The 22,399-nt window shown below is 36.6% G+C and overlaps 1 long non-coding RNA gene across 1 annotated transcript in view; it reads left to right on the top strand.

Moving 5' to 3' along the window:
- Nucleotides 1-21,587, top strand: part of LOC145684273 (uncharacterized) — a 43,599-nt gene extending 22,012 nt beyond the window's left edge. Inside the window, exon 2 of the long non-coding RNA XR_014131267.1 lies at nucleotides 21,153-21,587. This is a non-coding gene — a long non-coding RNA (uncharacterized LOC145684273). The remainder of the gene's footprint in view (nucleotides 1-21,152) is intronic.
- Nucleotides 21,588-22,399: the final 812 nt, after the last annotated feature.

Below are 22,399 nucleotides of genomic sequence, written 5' to 3'. Positions count from 1 at the left end.
CGAAGCAGATATCTAGAGTCGTGGTGTTGAAGTTACCACCGCGTAACAGCGAGGACTTTATTTTGGTTCGCGCTCCTTCGATTCGTCTAGGAGAATCGCGAAGGGGCCAACTATCGCCAGTCATGTGCATGCGGTTATTATATATATATATATATATATATATATATATATATATATATATATATATATATATATATATATATATATATATATATATATATATATATTTTCTTTCTTGACGAATTGTTCCTAAAGTGAACTCCGGTCACATCAAAGGATCAAGCCTGCCTCTACATCATGAAGTGAAACATCTTGAGATGAGTATGTATAATTGTATGAATGTAGATGACAACTGTCACCGATTATTAGAAAATGAATATGGGAGGACGCGTCATTTTGTAATAAAATTACATGGCGAACTGCATTTTATCTGATCTCAAACGGTTATCATCGAATATTCACGGTTAAAGGAACACTCTGATTGGCCAAATTAAAAAAAAGACCTCAACGATTTATCGCTCTACAAGGGAGGTTTTCTTCAACGCCTCCGTGGCGATGGCGAAGTCGGAAGAACATGCGCCTAGCAATCATAAGTTTGCTGGTTCGCGCCCACCCCGGGGTACTTTTTCTACAGTGTCTTTTAGGTTCACCTTAATTTATACAAATCATGCATATAGGCAATTTAACTTATTTTGTGGGAGTAATTTTGTGGTTCATTGGCGTTTCGTCGCATTTCTGCCACTGGTGGTATAATTTTCAGAACGGAAGTGGGGTCACCGCGGATCGTCGTTGCGGGGCCGCTAATTTTTGCTGAGATATCGCTAGTTATTCATCGGTGGTCCACCGACGTTTACGGCATAGGGTCCGTTTCTGGAGCCATTGTAGCTCAGTGGTGGAGCGGTCATCTCTGGTGCGTGAGGTCCTTGGTTCGATCCCATCCCACGCCGAGCGGGCTTTATCGTGGACAAACACTGTGTGCGTGTATTTCCTTGAGGTTGTCTCATTTTCTTTATCCATCTTCGGTGCATAATCATAACGTTAAAGTTAAAAAAAGCAAGAAAAGAAAAAAAGAAAAATCAAATTGATCCTAGTTAACTACTCAGAATTCTACTATTCTACAGGTGTAAGGAAGAGCTCAAGCACAATTATAAGTTTGAAAAATATTGAGTGACGATGAAGTACAAGCACTTAAGAAAACTACAATATTGTATTGTCCCCACGTCAATCATCTGTGCAGGAAAAGAACAACACATTCTCCTCTCTTCGCTGATTAAATTCAAGGTCTTTGTGTCTTTTGTAATTTAGTTAGCGAAATTACGGTATACTTATCATCCATGTGACATCCTCACACAGGATATTGTGTGAGTGATTTCCATATAATATATACAACATAATGAAAGTAGTTTGTAAATATTACATGCACAGTACTTGTCCCCCTTTACTCTTCATCGTCCTTTGTCAGGTATCCTTTGATGCAGAATGAATGTTTACGTTTACGGCCAAGCAGCAGAAACACAATTGGTCATGAGAAGCTGTTTTCCGTAGTGTAATGGCTACGCGACCATAAACGTAGGAAGCCATTGAACTTTTTAATAGCTCCTAGTTAACTGCTGTCCTTGTGATTGGAACTACCGTACGTGGAACGCGTGTTTGTATCGCTAAAGGTGACAGGAACATCTGTGTTTACACACATATAAAAGAAAAAAAATTCTAATCAAACCCTGTATTGAAAGCTCAAGTATATATTTGTTTTGAAACAACCAGATCATAACTAGAATGTATAATTGTATTCTTCATGACTGGAATTTGTTAGTCTTTTCGCGATTATCCGGTATGCATATTTCTTGTAACTTTACAGGGTGATTCATATACATATTTTCATGATTGTTTCTTGTAAGTGCGAAAATGAGTTTGCTATCTATAGACTGGAATAGTGATGTCGTCATTTCCTTCCCGTTGCCATGGGGATCGTCATGTTTTTTTTTTTTCTATACAAATGCGTGAATCTAATGGAGCTAAAGAGTTATTTCTAAAACTTCACATCCCTAAGTAATAAGGTAGAAATCGAATAGTTAATATAAGCACAATTATCATGCAATCCACCATAAGAAGCAATTATACGCAATATAAACTCCCTAACGTGTAAATTGACAAACTGTCGGCACAGAGAAAGCTGTAAAAATATATGATTTTTAAAAAAGAAAGAAGTCTTTTAGAATAATGTTAATTCTATTGGGACATTTACACCTCTTATATCTACTGTTTATAATGGGAGTGCACAATATTATTTCTAAGTATACATTACAAAAGAAAGAAAAGACTAGCCTTTAGAAATATTTAATCCAGACCATCAGTGGATATAGGTAACATCTTTTCTTATATTCTCTATCAACTTTTTTTTTTTTTTTTTTTTTTAAGCATTTAGAAAACGTACAATAATCAGACATCCAATTATGAATGGTTCAGTATATATTTGAAACAACTGTTAAACAATGATCCTCTTCAAATTTGCAATAGTATATCATACTCATATTACTGAATCAAGAACTTTCCGGAATTATTTAAAGTTAATATCTGATTATGAACAGGGTGAGTACACTTTAAGGTTTAATTTAATCTGAGAATATAGAAATTCTCAAAATATACATCAGAGGGGAAAATTCACAAGACATGTGAAATCGCTAATTTCAGTGTCAATGATTGTCATGCACGTAACATCATTTAACATATTTCTCTTCTAATTACCTTTTCTAACATTTTTTTTTTCAGTTTTAATAATATAAATATTTAAAAAGAAACATAAGTATTTGTTCCACTCTAATGTTTGCAGTTCCGAAATATTTCATCACTGTTTTCGTTTTGCACATAGGTTCTTTAGATATTTAGGCTACTTGTTGTTTAGAAAATAAAATGGCGATCACCATGGCAACGAGAAGGATGTGACGTCACACTATTTCAGTCTATAACTATTGCTTACAAGGCGAGATGTCTGGCTATCTCATCTCGTCTCGTGGGCAATCCAAGACGATTTTATGAGTGTTCCAGCTAATTCCTTCCTCTCTCCGGAGCCATACGTGAGAAACCCTCGTGTCTATGTAGATAGCATATGCGATTTTGGCGCGAAAGATCCGGGTTCGATTCCCGGCTGTGGTTTGGATCCCACTTAAGCTGTAGATCCACGTCTCATATAACCTTGCTTCTGAAAGGGACACTGAACTCAAATTAAATCAAAATCCGGAGTCATATCTCCGATAGTACCAATGTAGATTACCAGTGTTTTTGCAGTACTTTTCGTCTCCAGTACAATGAAATCCGCCCCTTGGGGAAATTTCTGAAATTATCAATGCCACCGCAATATCCTGTTTTCAGTGGGTCCTGTCTTTTCATTTACCAGTCGCATCACTGCCCATGATTATGTCACTATTTTAGGATACCATATGCCAGGGGTAACGGGAGGGACGTCGTCCCCGCACTTCCAAAAAATTCTATGGCGTCCCCCAACTTAGGGCTGGATTAACCCATCTGGAAGCCCGGGGCTAGAGAAAAATGTGAGGCCCCTGCGGACTTTATCTAATACATTTCTGTGAAAGCACAGTAGGGAAGTTAAGGGAATATGTTTCATATCTTATTGTATGGTGATGATTGTATATTCGTGATTGTTCTTAGATAGCCAGTTCAGATTTTGATCAGAGCGGAGGCTCCTGTCAAACTGGAGGTCCGGGGCTATAGCCTCCCCTAAGCCCCCCGTAATCCGGCCCTGCTCCAACTCCTATAAAATTTGCAATGGGCATAGATAGACACGGGAGACGGCGTGACGTTATGCGTACCCGTACCTTTTCAGATCCACTTTTACCCTTGCCACATGTACTTTATGGTGTCTAGACGTTGTTTCCAGACAATCACGCCACATTTTAGGATAATAATGCGCCCATTTATAGGGATGCGCGAGAGACGAGTCGAGACAGGATTTTCCTGACAAAATTCGAGTCGAGACATGGCTCTTCCAATAGAGAAATACACATTTTTCGAGTCGAGACATCACTTTTACAGCACATTTTCGAGACGAGACACCCTCAAATCTTGTTTCGTGCGCATCCCTACCCATTTACATAGCTGAATCTGTTGCAATTTGGTTTGAGGAACATTAGGATAAAGTTCAACATCTACACTGGCCGCTCAATCTCCAGATTTGATTTTGAGACACTTATCTGGACCACATTTCCTCCTTCATCCTTTCTTAAGAAACTGAGTGATGTACTGCAGCGGAATTGTGTAATATTCCACTTGCTACCCTTCACGACCTCTAGACTCCACTCTACGTCACATCAAAGCTATTTTGAGGGCTGCCATATTAATCTGGTATGTTGCACTTTTTTGCGCTGGTATTTTTATTATTTTGAAACCATCTGCATATTTTAAATTCACAAAAGCGTGAAGTAAGTACATTATTTTAAGAAAACGAGCATGGGGTCAGTAAATAATACAATTGAGGTCGAAAACAACATAGACTAAGTACTATTTCAGTTAAGTTACCGAAATATTTTGCGGCAATCCTTTATGTCAACCTTGTATCAAGAATTCTTCATTGCTTAAGAGGACCTGATTCTGCTACCAGTGCTACGGTTCTACATAATTCTATTCATTTTGTTAGAAAATTCATCTTGTTAGCTTTATGTGAATTCTTATTCAGAAAATAAAATTCTGAACAAATAACTACAGTTGACTGCAATGTTTTACCCTAAGTTTTATATATATGAATAATTCATTCTGTTGCCCAAACATTTGAAGCTGAAATTTAATGTTTTTCTCTTCTTGTAGTTAGCTTTCTGACAAAGAAACAATTTAAGTCTAACAACGTTCACTTTTTTTGACATAGACAATTATATTACCTCTAAGCTAAAAACAAATTGTTGTTTATGTAGCGGAGAAAGTACAATTCATGCTTGATTACGTAACCCAACAACAATTGTAAAGTTTGTCACCAACATAGATTCCTTCTTTCCCTCTCGTTATCATTACAAATGTCATCCAAGAATTTGTTTTGATACTACTGTTGTCGTAACATAAATATGAGTGCTGTAATGCATAAACAAATATGCAATTAAGTACCATTTTTATATATTGTATTTACTTAAATACTTTGAAAGTAGTGAATATTCAATTAACTTAAACCTATATAATTTCGAAAAGTAAACCACTTTCGATAATGAAAATCATACGTTGAAAATGTCACATACACTTTGTAATCAAATGTGTGGACTCAAAAGAATTTGGCCTCTTAATATGATAAGAAGTCAAAGAGCCTTATATTAGTCAGAGGAATACATGTGCAAGTAAATATGTGTCTAATGAAGCCCTATTATGCATTTACTGTGCACAAATCATTCCTAATCCTCTTTCAAGAACTTCTTTCAAGAACCTCTTTCCTCATTCAATCCTCTTTCATATAATCATTCCTCTTCTTGATACACTATAAGGAAACAGAGTACTTTCTATTGGACAAATATTGGTTGACATTCCAAATGAATAATTAACTAATAAAGTCATAATATTATTTTCTTCTTTTTCACGTGGTATCTCTAATAGAGATCAAGATTATATGAAATGGGTTAATACCAGTGGCGTATTTAGGGGGGCTTCCGGGCTTAAGGCCCCCCCGAAATCTTACTTACTATAGTAAAGTATATGAAATATCTTGCAGAATGTTCACATTTTCAGGCAAAGCCCCCCCCCCCGAAAGTTAGCAAAGCCCTCCGAAACAAAATCTTAAATACGCCACTGGTTAATTCTATAGATTAACTTGAAATCTGAACCACATAAGCTCCCACCGGGAATTTGGTTTTCCCGTAGGAACAAAACTCTGCTGTACAACAGATTCCGCAACCTTTTTCTACTTGCGGCGCACCATAAATTATCCATGACTCAACATGGCACGCTAAAAAGTTATTCCTCTTTAAAACGCATTATACTTGACTGTTAATACAGTGAGTATTTAATGAAGGAAGCATTAATAGGAATTGGGGATTTCAAGATTGGAGGGTAGATCATTAACAAAGTCAGGTATGCAGATGAGACGGTTATTATAGCTAGAACCTAAGAAATACTATAGGAGGTATCTGACAAAATAATTAACACTGGAAAACTATATGGAATGGAAATCAACATCGAAAAATCGAAAGTAAAGAGCATATCCCGTGCAAATGCGCCCTTACAGGTCAGAGTAGAATAAAGAGAGTACTTCAAGAGTTCGATCATTTCAAATATCTGGCAAGTATTTTGACGAAAGACGTGCACTGCACAAAAAAAAAAAAAAAAAAAAAATCAGGTCGAGAATTGCTGTAGCCAAAGAAGCATTCAACAAGATGAGGTCACTCTTAACTATAAAGTTCTGTCGCTTTTTGTCGAAATCTGTGTTTCATTGGCCCTCACACCGTTAGTTGAATGCGAATAGAGATAAGGCGAAGTGGTGGATCCAGGATGTGATCAAACGAGGGGCGAAACCATAGTTTGCAGCTTTATTCAGTGTAAAGCAGGATTGAAGCCCATTTTATCCAGTGCATACCTGAGCATCAAGGCGGGGGGCTATAGCTCCTATAGCCCTTCCTTGGATCCACGCCTGGGTGTAAGTATATCCATCATAATACCTGGTTGTGGCAGTTCAGTTACACCGTGAACTTGCGTAAGGACAGAGTGAACATGGGACTTCCACAGAGCGTCATAAGGGCGTGTATGCTCTATGAGTTCAAACCGGGGTCAAACTCCGCTTCAGTGGGGCGGAAGATATGTCAGGCCTTAGGTGAGGGTGTCGTGACTACGCAGACAGTGCAACGGCGGTTTAACAAGTTTAAGGACGATGACGAAACACTCGAAGGCGCACCGTGTGCCGGAAGATCAATGTATGTACAAAATGAAGATCTTCAGGCAGGATTGAAAAATCTTTACCAATAATTCAGGCAGGATTGAGACGAACAGTGGCCAGACATGTGAGAAACTGAGAAACTGGAACTACAATTCAGTGTGAGTAGAGAAAATATTCGGCAGCACCTCCATCAACTTAGGAAGCACTACAAGTTGGGTCGATGGGTTACACATGATTTAACTCCTGGCCAGAAGGCAACGCGAGCAGACACCTGTGTTTCTTTGCTGCCTCGTCTCAAAAAGGAGCCATTTCTGAACAGGGTTTGACATGCGATGAGAAGTGAGTCCTGTACGAAGCTCCATGGCGCCGTCATCATTGGTTAGCATCCCATGAACAGGTTCCAAACAGCCGAATCCAGCATTGCACCAGAAGAAGGTCCTCCCGTGTGTTTGGTAGACTGCTAGCGGTACCATACACCGGGACCTGCTACCAGCTGGTCAGAACATCAATGCAACCGTGTACTGTCACCAGTTGAGCCGTGTTCAAGAAAATCTCAAAACTCTGGAAGGAGAACTTCTGAATCGTAAAGGGGTCCTCCTGTTACAGGACAACGCTAAGCTCCATGTGGCTAGGATGACCCGAGAACCCATTCTACGTCTTGGATGGGAAACACTATTGCATCCGCCATACTTCCGAACATTGCGCCGTCCGATTATCACCTGTTCCATTCCTTGGTCAATCACCTTAGAGGACGACAGTTCAAATACCTAGTAGAGGTGCAAAATGCAATGCACTTGATACCTTCTTCGCTTCATGCTCCACCAAGCTCTTTCGCGATGGAATCAATGGCCTTCCTGAACGTTGGCAGAAGGTCGTCGATGCTGATGGGGACTATTTTTGATCTTCTAGGTACGTCTTAGGTGACATATCGATGTTCGCAGGTTGTGGGTGAAAAAGCGACAGTAATTTCTTGGTTACCTTTACAGCAGGCTTAATATTGGACTAAGGAAGAAATTGGTCAAATCCTATGCATGGAGCTGTGTGGTACAAAAACTTGGACGTTACGCAAATTAGTGAAGAAATATTTAGAGAGGCTCGAAATGTTGTATTGGAGGAAAATGGAGAAGAAAAAATGGACAGAGAGAGTAACAAACGAAGATGTTTTAAAAACGGATAGGAGAGAAGAGGACGCTTCTAGCCACCATCCTTCGTAGAAAGTCCAATTGGATTGGACACATCTTGCGAAGAAATTGTTTTCTTCATACTATCATAGAAAGAAAGTGAGGAGTAGGAAGAAGAAGAACGCAAGTGATCGATGATTTGAAAAATAGAAGAAAATATTGGAAGTTAAAAGAGGAAGCTGATAATCGAGAAACATGGAAGAAACTTTCCAGGACGAAACTAAAAATTACGAAGAAGAAGAAGAAAGAAACCTCATTAGTCCCAGGACCTGCCAAAAGGCAGAAAGCTTAATAATAATAATAATCAATATAAATGCATATTGTAATCAACTTATTAGATCTATTATTATTATTATTATTATTATTATTATTATTATTATTATTATTATTATTATTATTATTATTATTATTATTATTATTATTATTATTTTATTATTATTATTATTATTATTATTATTATTATTATTATTATTAGTAGTAGTAGTAGTAGTAGTAGTAGTAGTAGTAGTAGTAGTAGTAAGCGGAAATGGAATCGTGCATTCACTAATAACTTACGAACATTAATTAAAACCGATTTGGCAAATAAGTGCAATAGATTTAAGCTCCATGTAAATGAACATCTAGTGTAGAAGATTTCTATTACTATTAAAGCAAATTTTTGTACTCATACCTTCAATGTGATATATACGCCCGCTTAACTGAACACAATCAGTTAATCCTTGGAGGAATCCTTTGACAATACAAGTCTTTCTTCTTCATCAACGTATTTGAGTATTTCCCTCTTTGATGTTTTAATTTATGTCAACGAAGATTAGGTTACCGACAATATGAAGTCGAAAATGATGTCGGCGTTCGGCGACTCATTGTGTCAGCAGAGAGACTTCTGTTAATATTTTATTAGCAGTTTCTGAACGCAGAATTACTTCCACATTCTCTCTACAATCAGGCAATAACATAGTTTAAGTTATGTTGTATGTTTTCTTGATTTTTACGATAAGTTTAAGCACTACTCCGAAAGCAACAACTATGTACTTCCCCATTTTTCAGGTATTTTGCTAGGATTAGGAACAGGAATTAGATATCTTGACTTTCAGCATATATAGCTATGTTAGCCCGTCACGTATGAGGGACGACGTCCCTCGGAGATCACACTATCCAAGGAAAAGGAAGAAAGAAAGGATTAGGGAAGGAAGGCGGATCCAGGGGGAGGCGATCGCCCCTTCCATAACAGGAAACTTTCTTATTTTATATATATAAATAAAACTCATCCCAAAGTTTGGAGCCCTTAAAAGTAGCAGTATGACAACCCACCGCCCCCGCCCCCCAGAAGTCGGTCCTGGATCCGCCCCTGCTGGAACTTATATTTTTAGAAACCATCCTAACATTTGTCTGGTACAAATGGGGAAAATCCAGGAAAACCTCACTCAGAATGACTACACTGTTAAAAATGGTTTCTTAAATTCGAGAAAAAAATTCTCGTATTTGAGAACATCCGTTTCTTACCTGTGCACCGAGTAATACATTCTTAAAAGTGAGATTTCGATTTTCTCAAATCATTTTGAGAAATAATGACTCAAATGCGAGGAATTATGGCTCATTTCTGAGGGTGCAAATGCTTTCTCAAATTTAAGAAAAAAAATATTTTTTCTTAAAATTGAGAAAGTAACATTTGAGGAAATGAGACGTATAACCCCAATTTTGAGAAACACATTTCTCAAAAAGATTTGAGAAATATCTTCCTCAAAAGCGAGAAACGGTGCACAGAAACGGGGTTCTCAAGTACGAGAAGATGGAAAAGGATATAAACAAGATATAAACATGCTAAAAAATTCAAACTATTAGTACACCCAGAATTTATATTAAATAAACACCTACTGTTATAGATATTGTTTAAAACATAACACATTTAAATCTTCACTTCAACTCAAGAAAATTCCACGAATACCACGATGACTTGTATTTTAGGTGCGTTACTTATTTTTACTACATCAGACAGTTGGACATTTTCCTTTTTATCACTGTCCACTTTCTCAAGACTTTTCTTTTTCATCGACGTGGTTTATTTAAGATTCTCCCGTTTCCTCCAATATTATACTAACTTCTTGATAATTCAGATTCAAGAATTATCCGTCTACTTCAGAATTACGGCAACACTTTTCTGCTGGAGTGTAACTTCCTACACTTATGCTATGAAGCTCAGGAAGACGTTATGATGATAATGAGCGAAAATGCTATAATGAAGAAAGTGAGGGAATCCCGAGAAAACACACATAAGATGTTTACTCACACTGTCCACTTGACGGAGGTGGAATCAAACTATGGACCCCATGCATCGGAGGCTAGTTCTACCACTGAGTCATCTCAGTACAATATGCCAACTTCTCTACCATAAAAAAGTTGCCTACATGATAAAACACCGTGTTTTGGGCTTTTCAAGGATTCTCCAGTTTCCTCCTAGAAGAAAAGTACGCAGGAATGTATTTTGGAGGGGCTCCATGTTCAATACAAGGACGCAAATTGTATTAAAATATGTAAAATTGCCCCTAAAATTAGATAAAATTTACATAAAAGTAGCGATTTCGGGGAAGGTCCGGAGTTCCAGGACTCACCCCTACCTTCCACCTTCTTCATTACGGCAGCGACATGCGATAATTTCTGCCCCTCATAAATGTGCTGAAACTCCACTGCCAAGGATTCAATTCAGATTGGAAACAAGGTCACAAACCCATGTAAAAACTGCCAAGAAACGTACGTCCACATTTTCATTACACCATTATTATCCATCTCTATCACTGTCTCTCTTAGTCTTGGAGCACAATCATGGGACGTTGGATTAAAAAATAAATGAAATCTTTGAGTTTTACTTCCCACAGTTGTGTTGGGTAGGCTAAAGGAGATTATGATGATGGGAATGAAAAAGATAGTGAAATGAAGAAAGTGGGAAGAAATGGGAGAACCCCGAGAAAACCCATGCACACTGTGTTCATCCACCAGAAAGCCCACTTGCCGCGAGCTGGAAATCCTGGGATCAAAGCAAGGGCTTCATCGCACCAGAGGTGAACGCTCTTCCACTGAGCTATCGCTGCCTCTACGTTAAATTAAGAGCCAATGCGTACTATGCCACAAATAACCTGCAAACGTGTGTCATTAAAATGATTACTGGTGGTGGAAAAAAGGAGGCGCCAATCTATGCTCGGTGATCAGTACAAAGTACCTTTGTATTACAATTCTATAAAAATAAATCGCACATTGTTTTGTAACGCTGTTTCTAACTACATAGATGACTTATGTATTCTTTGTTTCCGTACATAAGCTATTTCGCATATTATAACGAATGGCGAAGGGTGTAAAACATTGACATGTCTCCCCGTACTATTGTAATATAGAAAACAACGTGCCCTACGGAGCTCTAACCCGCCTTCACTTGTTATTGCTGCACTCGTTATTATGTGAATTGAGTACTGAGCTCTGATACATAAAGGAGCCAAAGTGACTGCTATAGCCTATATAACCTGTATGAGGGGGGGGGGGTCAGCGTTCTGCACCCTAATGAATGTACTACAGTAACTTTTAGTCTATGATAATATGTCTACAATTCACCCAAACTTACGTTCGAAAGTTGATATGTATGCTGCTCCTCGCCGCTGTCAAATGACATGTATCCATACGCCACCTCAGCTGCATCACCTACTGCGTACTCATATCCATTCGCACTCTGCTACAGCTGAAATCCTTTATCTCGTCTTCTGAATACTAATTAAGCCCTAGCAATATTACTCCCTAGTAAAACATAGTAATATTATTTCGGTAAGATTGTTACCGTTATTTTTTAATCATCTATGATATTGCAAATCACGCACTATTCCATTCTCATTTTTAAGAAATGAGAAAATCTCATAAATGGGAACCTGAAAATTTGCCTTCAGCTCACAAATGAAAACACGTTTGGAAATAATGAGACATTTTCCCTCAAATATGAGTATACATTACTTATTTTGTTTTGAACATGCATTTTTCTCATTTCTGAGCAAGGAAATTTTTAAGAGTGTACGAAACTGCGATTGCTATCAGAAGTGAAACTTGCAATAGCTATCTCCTTTGTTACCAACAGGGTCTTAGTATTATGTTTATGCAGTGACGTAGAAGGATACCGCTAAGGAAATTAATTATTTATAAGAATTGCAATTTCATAATTACCTGAATATGTGCCATTAGTGGTAATTTCAACTATTATTTAGAATTCAAATTTTCTGTCTAATATTAAAGCTTTAGCGACTATATATGTATAGAGTGTTTCAAAACAATACCAACAACGTTTGGAAAGTGACGCCGGACACCAAGATAAGACAAAAAGTATGGACCATCGTGGGTGCACAAATGCTTCCTATCGGAGTTATAGGCTGCCGAAAATATGAAAAATAATGAACTTTAAAGATCCACAGTTCCAAAACTATGGGACTTACCGTAGTCGAGTCAAGATTTCAGTTAGGAACTAATATGCCCTATCCAAAAATTCATATTTCAGAATCCTAAGGTATTCACGCAACAATTTTTATAGAGGGAGTTTGGCTACGGGCATATAATTTGAAGTACTCACCAACTCCCTCTATAAACTATGGATCTTTAGAGTTCATTTTTTCAAGTTTTCGACAGTCTACAACTCCGAAAGGAAGCACTTGTGCACCCACGATGGTCCATACTTTTTGTCTTAGCTTGGTGTCAGGAATCACCTTCCAAACGTTGTCGGTGTTGTTTTGAAACACCCTGTATAAGGTAGGAATATATCAGCTTTTGTCAATCAACGTGAATAATCAGAGACTACAAGGTCTCCCCGCTGGTCTAGCGGCTAGCGTGTGCGCCTTTGATACATGAGGTACTGGGTTCGATCATGGCGGGAGACCATTATCATTTGAACATATTACGGTGGTTTCGGATTCAACCTTAAACTGTAAGTCCACGTTTCATATAGTCTCGGTGCTGAAATAAGGCTGTAAAATTCAACAAACAACAGCAAAACAGATTATAGGCTACAAATTCGTCCGTCTCCTTAGGAAAGGGAGAAAGATCTAGCTGGTTTGTTGTTCAAAATCGCTTTGAATTCCGTAATTAGGTTTTACTTCTCTTCTAGAATTATTCTGAATGCTTTTATTTTATTTTCTATTTTCTCCTTACTGAATCAATAAATAGCCTAAGTGCATTTTAATAATTATTTTAAGCCGCACTCCTGCCGTTTTTCTGCGAATCTCTCTTCTGCAAATTTTCTCAATACATTTCGGGGTTGTAAATCAATAATTCCAGAGAGATTTAAATGTAATCGGAGATTATGTCCTGCAAACGGAAAGGAAAGAGCACATGATACTTAGATTTTTTAAAAATGTACTCTTTTTCCAATTTCCTTCCTCGTAGAGAAAAAAAAACGAACGAAATGGAACGTAGGATTAAACTGGCCGAGGAAGAAAGAGAAGGAGAAGGAAAAGTAGATTACGAAAAATCTCTATGTTCACAAAAGACATCTGTTCCATTTTGTGTATTTCGTATTTCTTTTTAATTAAGATACGATATTTAGTTAAATTTGTGTGAAGTAAATACGCATAAGAGGATTTCTTAAAAATAAATAAAAGGAAGAAAGAAAGAAAGAAGAAAAAGTAAAGATAATTGCTTTATCTGGTGAGCTGTTTTGATATTTATATTCACAACGTATCCAAGTACGTTTTTAGAGGAAGCTTACAATCTACATCATAAGTATTCTTCCATTCCTGGCAGATCATATGCCATGCAATTATAGAATCGAGCTCCCGAGTTGAGCCGACAGCTCATGTGGTTCAGATCCCACGAAAAGCTGTAGACCCATGTGTCATAACCTCGGTGCTGAAAGGGACACAACAGAATTTTTATGTTTTAATTTAATATCCTAAGGTTATGTCCTTTAGGGTAAAAGAGATGAATTATTAACGGAATGTGTGATTATAAAAGAGTTGGTGGAATGAGAATGTGGGAAGAAACGATAGAATCCCAAGAAAGTCCATGACAGGATGTTATCCACTAGAAAATCATATATCCTGGAATCGAACCAGATAACCTTCACATAGAAATGAAATGAAATGAAATATTTAAGTTCTACGTCGGTGAGGCTAAAGAAGACGGTGATGATGAGAAATGAATGGAATGGTGGAAAGAAGAAAGTGGGAGGAAACGGGAGAACCCCGAGGAAACTCACGCACACGGTGTTTGTCCACCACAAGGTTCACTTGGCGGGGGCTGGGATCGAACCCGGGACCCCATACACCAGAGGTGAACGCTCTACCACTGAGTCACCGCGGCCCCCAACCCTCACATCGAATCAGGCACCCCTCGCACTGAGCACCATGACAGCTTGACATGTGACTTGGATCCAGTCATCTTGGTCCCTTTTAATTGTTAATTGAAAAACTCTGCAGAAAAAGGCCTTTGACAAAGCCGAGAAATGTGATAGGATAATAGCGTTTTGAATAATAGGAAAACAAGTCATAATTATCTTGATTGCTTTGGTATGGCACAGAGTAAGATCTAAATGACGAGGTTTGACTTCTGCGGCAATGAGCTATCTACAGCCTTAGTCACAGAGTTAGTTTATCATAGAGTTTATCTAGAGCTCCGAGGACTATTAAGTGAAAACAAAGAAGAAAAAAAAGTTCCAAGTAGTTTAAACCTGAAAATTCTTCTTCCGGTGAGTGACGCATGAAATGCTACTCGTATCTGGAGCTAATGATTTTGTTTTCCATGTTCTGTTGTTTGTGCAATCAGAATATTTAGGATCTTTTCTTTCTTAATTAGAAAATCTCTGAAGTAAACAAGTAGAGAAACAAGACTTCCGAAAACAACTTGCAGTGTTCGCTTAAATACATACACCTACACACACACACACAATATATATATATATATATATATATATATATATATATATATATATATATATATATATATATATATATATATATATAGAGAGAGAGAGAGAGAGAGAGAGAGAGAGAGAGAGAGAGAGAGAGATTCTAAACAGACAGTAAGACCGGAACTCCTGTCTTCAACAGATATTGTTCTTTACTTCGATGTCTATTCCCCAAAACCTCCTTGAAATAACATTATTTTAGGTGCTATTCTATGTCTACATTTTGTAGTACACCGGAAGAAGTCATATACGAAACTCGGCAGGCACCTAGGGTGACTCAACGCTCAGCAGTAGTCACCCAACAATTATAACACAGCAATAACACGTTAGCCTAACGTTGTAATTGAGCAATTTGCAAACCAATCCTATTATCATCGTTAGTCCTAAGAATGAAGTAAGATCATGATTGCTATTGGAAGGTCGAAACTGTTTTGGAAACGAGGGCAAATTGTTGGTTAGCCAATATAAACTGTTGGATAAATGACGGAAAATTGACGGTTGGCCAACATACACTTCATACTACGTTAGGCCAACGTATTCTTCAGCTATACTTTTCCAAGTATCAACTTTCAACCATATGCCAACCATTAACGGACGTAGGGCCTACCAAGTATCTTACTAGGGCTCAAGAGTTTCTTAGGACATAGAATATTTAGTCAGACGTTCTAAGAATCAAATAAATCTTGGCAAAGACAGTAAATAGGAATACGCGAAGCTTACATTTATAAATGAACCTATGCTGGTAGCTGAAGTTGTTAGTATTATACAATGTATCATAACTAAAAAAAAACTTTTAACCTCAAAAAATATGTTAGAATTAAACCTAAAAATAGGAACTCTAATCTCAGCACATACTTCCAAGCGTGGAATATGGACATATACCATTAAAGCCACAGTTATCCGTGAAAATGTTAACTGATTGACTCCATTACTGAACTTGACAGGGATAATTGCTCTGGCTATCTATTGCAAAAAAAAAGAAAAAAAGAAAGAAAAGAAAAGAAAAGAAAAAGAAAAAGAAAAAAGAAAAAAAGAAAAGAAAAATCCAAAATTCGCTTTCTTTGAACAGTGTTCTTGTCGAGTAAGGTACGTACATATTAACATTACAATCTAATAAGCCCCACTTCCCTGATCTTAATAACATTACAATCTTTTCGCTAGCGTGATCCTAATAACATTACAATAATATAAGGTCCACTAGCGTAAACCTAATAACATTACAATCTTGCAAGGCCGCCATTAGTGTGATTTTAATAACATTGCAATCTTATAAGGTCCACTAGTGCAGGGCGCAAAATTTCAAAGTCAGACGCACTCGTCAATCCAAAAATGATAGTAGCCAGTATCTCTCACGTACAAATTATAAGAGACCCCTACCTCGGCCTTTGGTTTGACAAAGAAAGAGATTGCATCCCAGCATAAAATTTCAAAACCAGACAATCTAATTCAGGATAATCAATTTTCAATTTGGACAATTCATGTACATGTTAAAAAATATCTTATTCTAAGACTTCACATTTGTGTAACGCTTTCTCTCTGCACAGAAGTACCAGTTGTCGATTGCAGTTTTAGGATCAAACTCCTTAAGTGAAGGACCATTGACGGAAATTGTCAGCAAAACTCACAGGTAAAACTGCAGAAAATGTTGTAATTGGAACCAAGTTTGGGAATCTCGTAATGAAGTTTTTGACTGAGGGTGGAAAAGGAAGGACGAATTACAACGTTGTGAAGACTTCACTATCCATGTTCGTTGTGAAAACTTTACATTCCGTGTTTTCTGCTACTCAATGATAATTATTTTCGTGTGAAACAGAAACTGACAGCCCTGTGAGTTTAGGTAGAAACTATTCCTACTGAACACTGGTCGCCAGCTCTAAATTTCTAGTCGTCAATGGCGACCAGGCGATCGGAAATTTTGCGCCCTGCACTAGTGTGTTCCTAATAACATTGCAATCTTATAGAGCCCTCATTAGCGTGGTCCTAATAACATTTCAATCTTATAGGGTCCCCATTAGCATAATTCTAATAACATTACAATAATATAAGGTCCACTAGCGTGATCCTAATAACATTACAATAATATAAGGTCCACTAGCGTGATTCTAATAACATTACAATGATATAAGGTCCACTAGCGTGATTCTAATAACATTACAATAATATAAGGTCCAATAGCGTGATTCTAATAACATTACAATCTTATAAGGCCCACTAGCATGATCCTAATAAATTTAAAATCTTATTAAGCCCACTAGCTTTATCCTAACAACATTACAATCTTATAAGGTTCAATAGCAATTCTAATAACATTAAATCTTATAAGGTCCACTAGCATGATCTTAATGAATTTACAATCTTATAAGGCCCATACCGTGAGCCCAGTAACATTACAATGTTACACAGACCACTAGCATGATCCCAATAAATTTACAATCTTATAAGGTCAACTAGCGTGACCCTAATAACATTACAATCTTATAAGGTCCACTAGCATGATTCTAATAACATTACAATCTTATAAGGCCAACTAGCGTGACCCTAATAACATTACAATCTTATAAGGTCCACTAGCATGATCCTAATAACATTACATTCTTATAAGGCACACTAGCATGATTCTAATAACATTACAATCTTATAAGGCCCACTAGCATGATCTTAATAAGTTTAAAATCTTATAAGGTCCATACCGTGAGCCCAGTAACATTACAATGTTACAAAGACCACTAGCATGATCCCAATAAATTTACAATCTTATAAGGCCAACTAGCGTGACCCTAATAACATTACAATCTTATAAGGTCCACTAGCATGATTCTAATAACATTACAATCTTATAAGGTCCACTAGCATGATTCTAATAACATTACAATCTTATAAGGTCCACTAGCATGATCCTAATAACATTACATTCTTATAAGGCACACTAGCATGATTCTAATAACATTACAATCTTATAAGGCCCACTAGCATGATCTTAATAAATTTAAAATCTTATAAGGTCCATACCGTGAGCCCAGTAACATTACTATGTTACAAAGACCACTAGCATGATCCCAATAAATTTACAATCTTATAAGGCCAACTAGCGTGACCCTAATAACATTATAATCTTATAAGGCACACTAGCATGATTCTAATAACATTACAATCTTATAAGGCCCACTAGCATGATCTTAATAAATTTAAAATCTTATAAGATCCATACCGTGAGCCCAGTAACATTACAATGTTACACAGACCACTAGCATGATCCCAATAAATTTACAATCTTATAAGGCCAACTAGCGTGACCCTAATAACATTACAATCTTATAAGGTCCACTAGCATGATTCTAATAACATTACAATCTTATAAGGTCCACTAGCATGATCCTAATAACATTACAATCTTATAAGGTCCACTAGCATGATCCTAATAATATTACATTCTTATAAGGCACACTAGCATGATTCTAATAACATTACAATCTTATAAGGCCCACTAGCATGATCTTAATAAATTTAAAATCTTATAAGGTCCATACCGTGAGCCCAGTAACATTACTATGTTACAAAGACCACTAGCATGATCCCAATAAATTTACAATCTTATAAGGCCAACTAGCGTGACCCTAATAACATTACAATCTTATAAGGCACACTAGCATGATTCTAATAACATTACAATCTTATAAGGCCCACTAGCATGATCCTAATAACATTACTATCTTATAAGGTCCACCAGCATGATCCTAATAACATTACTATCTTATAAGATCCATCAGCGTGATCAGAATAACATTACAATCTTACAAGGTCCACTAGCATGATCCTAATAACATTACAATCTTATAAGGCCAACTAGCGTGACCCTAATAACATTACAATCTTATAAGGCACACTAGCATGATTCTAATAACATTACAATCTTATAAGGCCCACTAGCATGATCCTAATAACATTACTATCTTATAAGATCCATCAGCGTGATCAGAATAACATTACAATCTTACAAGGTCCACTAGCATGATCCTAATAACATTACTATCTTATAAGGTCCACCAGCATGATCCTAATAACATTACTATCTTATAAGATCCATCAGCGTGATCAGAATAACATTACAATCTTACAAGGTCCACTAGCATGATCCTAATAACATGACAATCTTATAAGGCCAACTAGCGTGACCCTAATAACATTACAATCTTATAAGGCACACTAGCATGATTCTAATAACATTACAATCTTATAAGGCCCACTAGCATGATCCTAATAACATTACTATCTTATAAGATCCATCAGCGTGATCAGAATAACATTACAATCTTACAAGGTCCACTAGCATGATCCTAATAACATTACTATCTTATAAGGTCCACCAGCATGATCCTAATAACATTACTATCTTATAAGATCCATCAGCGTGATCAGAATAACATTACAATCTTACAAGGTCCACTAGCATGATCCTAATAACATTACAATCTTATAAGGCCAACTAGCGTGACCCTAATAACATTACAATCTTATAAGGCACACTAGCATGATTCTAATAACATTACAATCTTATAAGGCACACTAGCATGATTCTAATAACATTACTATCTTATAAGGCACACTAGCATGATCCTAATAACATTACTATCTTATAAGGTCCACCAGCATGATTCTAATAACATTACTATCTTATAAGATCCATCAACGTGATCAGAATAACATTACAATCTTATAAGGTCTACTAGAGTGGTTCTAATAAGTATATTATCGAGTATTTCTTATGAGTTCCCTAGTATAAAGAAATTATAAGCTTCAAAAACGCCCTGAATATTCTTTAGTGTGTGTTCTAAAGTACTGAGGTACAAACAATAGATCTACTTATTGTCAATAATAGTTATTTCATTTCTTTCATTGCTTTTATTGCCCCAATGACATAACAAGCTGATCTTACTTCTAATATTATTGTTCATTTCCTCTCTAGAAATGAATTTGCTTCCGGACTTTTCTAATTGACACCTTCAAACCCTTCCCTCTTCGTAGTTGCGAGGGCGGGAAATCTTCGCAGTGAATATTGTATTCGTTCATTCAACTCATGGAAATAAAGAAAAAGAAAAATCATTAATTATATAAGATAGAAAATAATTAGTGTTGTCTCTTGTTGATTTTTTTTTTAGAAAAATGAAAAATAAAATAAAATAAACAGAAAATTTCTTGTTTGAAGTATTTATTTTACCTAGGTACAACAAACAAGCTGGGTACACTTCAATGGCGAAAAACAGTTTAATTGGACTTGATTTTTTTTTTTTTTTTTTTAATTTCTTCGTGTGTCTTTATTGCAAACGAGATACTTGACAGGAAACAATCGCTCGAAAGAAACAGTAGATTGTGATGGAATAAGTCATAGTCTTCCATTGAAAATTTCCTCACAATGAGCCAATAGTTGCTTTATTGATGTTTTACGGGCTTTTTTTTTTTTACTAGTCAGTTTTTCCATTGCAGAAAAAGAAACTGATTCTTAATTGATTTTTAGTAACTCTGTGTTATGACTACACACTGCATTTACAACATTTCAAATCAATCGTTTAATCGCTTACTTTATTGTGATTTTTTTTAAAATAACGTTAACCGGTTCGTTACATATATTTTTGTTGTATGGATAAATAAATACAGGGTTATTCAAAAAGAATGGTTCAAAAATACAACATATTTATTTTCTACTAAAACAACCCATAATTGCAAAATTGATGAGCAAGAAAAAGGAAAATATGTATCTTTTGTAGTACATGTTTGTAGTTTACGTCAAAGCCGCTAGAGGCGCTAGTTGTTGTGTAAACAGTTAACGATGCAAATGGCCACCACGAAGGTATACTTGCCATGTTCCAATCATTCCCAATCAGGTTCCTTTGTACTAAAGGAGAAAATTTACTCTAACTGCATTCAAAAATAACTACTTCAAACAAGCAATAAACGGCATGAGTATGGGGTCGACATGGCGCGTTGCTGCCATCGTTAAACTTATGATAAAAATGGATACATTTTGGGTATGTATCAATAATAATAATAATAGTACCACTAATATAAAAAGAAAACACTCAATATATTAAATATAGAGCTATAATAATTAAATAACGTTTTGACTAAGTTTGTATATCACTTTCTGTACAAGAAGATAAATAAAACTGCAACATCGCTTTTCTTCCACCAGGTCAATCGGAAGACTACCCTGAACTAGAAGGACTTGTTGAAATACCTCTCTTATGTTAACAAAGAAACATGTGAGTTACTTAAATGGTGTTCCGCTCCCTTTGAAGCCACCTGAGGATGATTTGGCCGCTCCGACTTTAGAGCGTGCATATTGTGTGATGAAATTAACGCGAACAGAGTTCTGTTGTAACAGCGCAGAGAAATATTCGTATAAAAATTCACACTGGCAATGTATCTCTAGTGCAGTGGAGAAGATAACTGAGTGTACGTTCGGACACGTCTGGAAAGAATGGATTATCGGCTGGACTTCTGGTGTGTTACCTAGGGTGATCATATCCAACATTTGTAATGTCCACAAAATCCTACAACCTTCTTTTTTTGTTTCGACCAACCTTGTCTTTTTTCCTGTCGTTTCAATACAAAAGAAATACGTTTAGTTTTGCACCGTTCTTTTTTGAATAACCCTGTATTAATGATTATTTACAAGTAGTATATGCGTAGAGAGTATGTGTGTCACCGTCAGGAAAAGACAAACATGAATTTGTTAGTAAACACAGTATCTTGCAACATACAGAATACATGAAGAAATGACGATTTCCTTCAGCAAAATAATAACAATAATAAAATATTATTGGTAAGGAACAACATATATTTTAGCACTGCGAAAGTTCGCATTTTTATCGATTTTCTCGAAAACTACACATGAAAAGTACCTTGAACTATGTTATTTTGTTCAGCATGATGTGATCTATCAACTGATGTAAAGTGTGTCTTATGTTTGGACAATTATTCCGTTAAACACAAAATTAGAGTTTAAAAATTAATATTTTTAGATTATATCTCATAACTATTCTGTACAGGGTGGCCCGGAAGTGGGCGTACCCCCCTTTAGTTTCAACAGTATAGTGTTAGTTATGGTAGAATGTCTGTACACACTTACCTTGAAGTCTTAAGAGTCTTAAGAGCCATAAACATCGGTGTGATCACCATCCATGTCCTGATAGAGCTGAATTCTGCGCCAAGTTCTCACAGATGTTTTGCGGAGATACTCCGGAGTCACGAGGGTGAAGGCGTGTTCCACCGCCGCTCGTAATCCCTGCGTTGTGTGATATCGAGTGTTTCTTACTTGTTGCTTTATGAAACCCAAGAGAACATTGTCTGGTGTCTTCAGATCGGGATTTCTTGGAGGCCAGGCAAAGGGAGCTGGTGAAGATGAACAACTTCTTCCAATCCAACGGCCAGGAAACG

Source organism: Thermobia domestica, chromosome 1, assembly GCF_964235325.1.
Source record: "Thermobia domestica chromosome 1, izTheDome1.hap1.1, whole genome shotgun sequence".
Classification (NCBI taxonomy): domain Eukaryota; kingdom Metazoa; phylum Arthropoda; class Insecta; order Zygentoma; family Lepismatidae; genus Thermobia; species Thermobia domestica.
The sequence above is the reverse complement of the archived record's forward strand: the minus strand, read 5'-3'. Positions and strand labels throughout refer to the sequence as shown.